The sequence below is a fragment of the Petromyzon marinus genome, unplaced genomic scaffold (genome assembly GCF_048934315.1).
Source record: "Petromyzon marinus isolate PM22_M1 ecotype Great Lakes invasive population unplaced genomic scaffold, UKy_Petmar_22M1.pri1.0 PM_G_Scaffold_65, whole genome shotgun sequence".
In the NCBI taxonomy this organism is placed as follows: Eukaryota; Metazoa; Chordata; class Hyperoartia; order Petromyzontiformes; family Petromyzontidae; genus Petromyzon; species Petromyzon marinus.
Window position 1 is genome coordinate 663,180 of NW_027423019.1, and position 6,209 is coordinate 669,388.

Here is a 6,209-nt window from a genome sequence, read left to right on the forward strand (position 1 = left end):
GAAATGGCCGAGTGATTAGCTTGTGACTGGTCACAGAAATTGCTATGTTAAAGTTAAAGCATACACATCCGCAGAGGCACCCCTTGACAAAGGAATTAGCATAGAATTTAGCATTGAAATAGCTAAGTTAAAGCATACACATCCGCAGGGGCACCCCTTGACAAAGGAATTAGCATAGAATTTAGCATTGAAATAGCTGAGTGATTTGCTTGTAACTGGTCACAGAAATAGCTATGTTTAAAGTCAGAGCATACACATTCACCGAGGCACCTAGTACAAATCAAACAGGAGAATTTAGCATTGAAATAACTAGGCGAATTTAGCATTGAACTAACTGAGTGATTAACTAGTGACTGGTCACAGAAATGGCTATGTTGAAGTCAAGATCTACACATCTGAGCTATTCACAGTAACTGGGTATACAATACAATGTATAATGAATACTACATAGTGAACCAATAAAAAACTAAAATATAAATTACCTTAATGTTATCAATAAACTCTATATTCTCCAATCAGCTAAGCTACCAACAATAAGTCGTTATATATCACAATGCTATATGGCGAAAAAATGGGTGGATTCTTACCCTCAACTTTAGCAACACGGATAGCTACGGGCCCCGTTCAGATGGACGAGTTCATCCAAGGTCGGAACAGAGGAGGGGGAGAGAGACAGCTGCGAGGCGCTATTATACTCCATGTTGTAAACCATACCATTAACCGTGGTGTGAGAGGTATTAAGAGTCAATGCTGGTGAAAGAGCTGCGGTCTGAAGGTCATCGTAAAATAAAATTAATTAAGAACGGAAATGGTTTGAAACATCTTTCCAATGGTTACTAAGCCAGAATCCATCTTCTCGGTTGAAATTGTCTCTGTGCTTGTATATGTGAATGGCCTCATGAACGAATCTCTCATGGTAGCCGGTTGGTTTGCAAAGAACCTCCGTCTTGGAGAAGTCAATGTCATGTGAGCCCACTGAATTATAACAGTGATCTGCCATGTCAGTGGAGTTCGTCCTACCGTGTTTCAAGTCTGCTTTATGTTCACGGATGCGGTCCGAGATATGTCGTTTGGTTTCTCCAATGTAGATACTACCACAGAGGCACTTTAGTTTGTAAACGCCCGGGTACTGTATGTCTGGACCAGCATCTTTTACAGATGGAACTAGATCACGGATTTTATGTGTTGTGTTGAATCGGACCTGGATCTTGTGTTTATTTAGGATTTTGGAGATCTTTTTAGTGACCCCTGCAATGCAGGGTAAGGTGATGGTTTTGAGTGTCTCCACAAGAGAATCCTTCTTCATGACTGGAGTGATGGCTTTGCGGATTGTGTAGTCGGAGTAACCATTAGCCCTGAGAGCCTGGTGTACGTGCTTGAGTTCACTGGTAATGTGTTCCTGGTCGGAAATGCATTGGGCTCTATGGTATAGAGTCTTGATGAGGGAGTTCTTCTGGAATGGATGGTGGTGGGAATCCAGTTTCAAGTAAGCATCTATATGGGTGGCTTTCCTGTAGACAGAGTGGCTCATTGAACCATCATGTCTCCTTTTAATTAAGACATCCAAAAAGGGTATTTTGCCATCTTTTTCGACCTCCATGGTAAATCTGATGGCTGGGTGTATGGAATTGATGTGGTCACGGAATTGGTCTAGAGCAGGCTGGCCATGTGGCCAGATGACAAAGGTGTCATCCACGTACCTCTTCCATAAGGTCGGGCGTAGAGTGGCAGTCTGGATGGCGTCAGTTTCAATTTTTTCCATGAATACGTTGGCTACAACCGGAGATAGGGGGGAGCCCATTGGGGTGCCCTCAGTTTGTTTGTAGAAAGTTCCATTCCAGGTGAAGTATGTGTTGGTTAAGCAATGTCTCACCAGGGGGGGTACATCAGTGTGCAGTCCTTGATGAACCAGGTCTTCAATGATAGTGATGGTGTCAGGTACCGGGACTTTGGTGAACAAGGACACCACATCAAAACTGACAAGCAGGTCGTCTGGAGACAGGGAAATGCCTTTGATTGTCGATACCAGGTGAGTAGAATTTAGTACCGCAGAGGTGGTTTTTCCAGTGAAAGGTCGCAGTATATCAGCAAGAAAACGTGCCAGTTTATAGGTGGGGGAGTTGATAGTAGAGACGATGGGACGAAGGGGTGTATCTTCTTTGTGTATCTTTGGAAGGCCATATAATCTTGGTGGTCTGGCAGCAGAGGGTTTCAACGAGAACTGTTTGGTCTCATCAATTAATTCTGTTGAATCAGAGATGATTTTGTTCGTTTTGGTAACCAGGCTGTTGGTGGGATCTCTTTTTATTTTTGTATAGCTGCCATCGTTGAGTAGTTCTTGAATTTTGTTGTTATATTCTGTTTTGTCCATGATGACAGTGGCATTGCCCTTGTCGGCTGAGAGGACGACAATATCATCCCTCTTTTTAATTGAGATAATTCAAAACGTTCGTCTTTGCTGATGTTGCTGGGTGGCAACTTAGCGTTTTTGAGGGTTGCAGCGATTTCAGATCTTGCTACGTCTGCAGCGATGGGACTCAAGCCCTTGAGTGCAACGTCGACATGGGCAATGATGTCGTTAACCGGTAAGTGTCTCGGGGTGACAGCAAAGTTTAGACCTTTAGCTAAAAGGGATTTCAGACCATCAGAAATGGAACTGTTACTGCGATTAATTACGACTTTGTTGACGTCTATCTTTTCGGTGTGTGGGTGTACCCCCCCTTGTGAGACATTGCTTAACCAACACATACTTCACCTGGAATGGAACTTTCTACAAACAAACTGAGGGCACCCCAATGGGCTCCCCCCTATCTCCAGGTGTAGCCAACGTATTCATGGAAAATTTTGAAACTGACGCCATCCAGACTGCCACTCTACGCCCGACCTTATGGAAGAGGTACGTGGATGACATCTTTGTCATCTGGCCACATGGCCAGCCTGCTCTAGACCAATTCCGCGACCACATCAATTCCATACACCCAGCCATCAGATTTACCATGGAGGTCGAAAAAGATGGCAAACTCCCCTTTTTGGATGTCTTAATTAAAAGGAGACATGATGGTTCAATGAGCCACTCTGTCTACAGGAAAGCCACACATACAGATGCTTACTTGAAACCGGATTCCCACCACCATCCATTCCAGAAGAACTCCCTCATCAAGACTCTATACCATAGAGCCCAATGCATTTCCGACCAGGAACACATTACCAGTGAACTCAGGCACGTACACCAGGCTCTCAGGGCTAATGGTTACTCCGACTACACAATCCGCAAAGCCATCACTCCAGTCATGAAGAAGGATTCTTTTGTGGAGCCACTCAAAACCATCACCTTACCCTACATTGCAGGGGTCACTAAAAAGATCTCCAAAATCCGGAATAAACACAAGATCCAGGTCCGATTCAACACAATACATAAAATCCGTGATCTGGTTCCATCTGTAAAAGATGCTGTTCCAGACATACAGTACCCGGGGGTTTACAAACTAAAGTGCCTCTGTGGTAGTAGCTACATTGGAGAAACCAAACGACATATCACGGACCGCATCCGTGAACATAAAGCAGACTTGAAACACGGTAGGACGAACTCCACTGCCATGGCAGATCACTGTTATAATTCAGTGGGCTCACATGACATTGACTTCTCCAAGACGGAGGTTCTTTGCAAAGCAACCGGCTACCATGAGAGATTCGTTCATGAGGCCATTCACATATACAAGCACAGAGACAATTTCAACCGAGAAGATGGATTCTGGCTTAGTAACCATTGGAAAGATGTTTTAAACCATTTCCGTTCTTAATTAATTGTATTTTACGATGACCTTCAGACCGCAGCTCTTTCACCAGCATTGACTCTTAATACCTCTCACACCACGGTTAATGGTATGGTTTACAACATGGAGTATAATAGCGCCTCGCAGCTGTCTCTCTCCCCCTCCTCTGTTCCGACCTTGGATGAACTCGTCCGTCTGAACGGGGCCCGTAGCTATCCGTGTTGCTAAAGTTGAGGGTAAGAATCCACCCATTTTTTCGCCATATAGCATTGTGATATATAACGACTTATTGTTGGTAGCTTAGCTGATTGGAGAATATAGAGTTCATTGATAACATTAAGGTAATTTATATTTTAGTTTTTTATTGGTTCACTATGTAGTATTCATTATACATTGTATTGTATACCCAGTTACTGTGAATAGCTCAGATGTGTAGATCTTGACTTCAACATAGCCATTTCTGTGACCAGTCACTAGCTAATCACTCAGTTATTTCAATGCTAAATTCGCCTAGTTATTTCAATGCTAAATTCTCCCGTTTGATTTGTACTAGGTGCCTCGGTGAATGTGTATGCTCTGACTTTAAACATAGATATTTCTGTGACCAGTTACAAGCTAATCACTCAGCTATTTCAATGCTAAATTCTATGCTAATTCCTTTGTCAAGGGGTGCCTCTGCGGATGTGTATGCTTTAACTTAGCTATTTCAATGCTAAATTCTATGCTAATTCCTTTGTCAAGGGGTGCCTCTGCGGATGTGTATGCTTTAACTTTAACATAGCCATTTCTGTGACCAGTCACAAGCTAATCACTCAGCCATTTCAATGCTAAATTATATGCTAATTCCTTTGTCAAGGCGCTTTGTTTCTTCTGACACAGCTTAAAGGTCGTGATCTGAACGTGGCTTTTTTTCACTCCAGTGCTGTCCTACCAGACAGTCTCGTCCCTTCACCTGATGAAGGCCGCTTGTGTTGTGGCCGAAACGTCGTGAGAATATTATTGTGTTATTTTATTTTATCAATTTATTATTTTATTCTCATTCTACGTGACTTTACCGAAAGAACCAAAGAAGATGAATCCTTGCCGTCACGAAAGCTTTAAATCGAAATTTAACCGCCTCTACGAGGAGGGATTTCACACATCCTTAAGATCATTCAACAGACTCCGGGATAAGAAGGCTCAACTAATCGAGTCTCTCACCTTTCTGAAGAGATGCCGCGACTCTAAGGTAATACCAACCGCATTTACACTAACCTCTTCTGTTGCAACTTCTCTCAATGCAAAACGAATTCTAACTAGAACTAGCTTTGCTCTTATCTCGGAAAAAATCAGACTTACACGCACCGAACTCGATCAGTTAGACAAGACACTCTACAAATCACACTTAACATTGACAGCAACAATGTCTACATCGGATTGGGAACATGTAGACAATATGACTATCTCTTCGGCTGCCACTATGTCGACCAAATGTAGGGACAATTTGATTTCCAAATTCAAGCACCTCTCCAGCAAATAATCGGACCCACACACCGAAAAGATAGACGTCAACAAAGTCGTAATTAATCGCAGTAACAGTTCCATTTCTGATGGTCTGAAATCCGTTTTAGCTAAAGGTCTAAACTTTGCTGTCACACCGAGACACTTACCGGTTAATGATATCTTTGCCCATGTCGACGTTGCACTCAAGGGCTTGAGTCCCATCGCTGCAGACGTAGCAAGATCTGAAATCGCTGCAACCCTCAAAAACGCTAAGTTGCCACCCAGCAACATCAGCAAAGACGAACGTTTTGAATTATCTCAATTAAAAAAGAGGGATGATATTAAATTTTGATTTAAAGCTTTCGTGACTGCAGTAATTCATATTCTTAGTTTTTTCGGTAAAGTCACGTTGAAGAGAAACAACAAAATAACAAAATATATATAAAACAATAAAAAATTCTCACGACGTTTCGACCATAACTCAAACGGTCATCATCAGGTGTGTCGGTTTGCATAAATGTATTTTGAAAACGGCATATTTATTTATATATAAAAAATATAACGTTTGCGTCACGCGCAGCGATTGGCAGTTTGCCCAGGACTAGTCCATCTATTTTTTGAAAAGAGGAGGGGGGAGACGAAATTTGTTTTTATGTATGCTGTCTGAAAGAATCCACCCATATTTTCGCCATTATAAAAATATAAAAAAAACAATAAAATTATCACGACGTTTCGACTGCAACACCAAGCAATCGTCATCAGGTGTGAAAACCAGAGCAAGAAAATGTTCTTGCTGTGGTTTTTTCTTGCTGTGGTTTTCACACCTGATGATGATTGCTTTGTGTTGCAGTCGAAACGTCGTGAGAATTTTATTGTTTTATATTTTTATTATTTTATTGTTTCCCTTCTACATGGTGGTGACTTTACCAAAAGAACCAAGAATATGAATCCCTG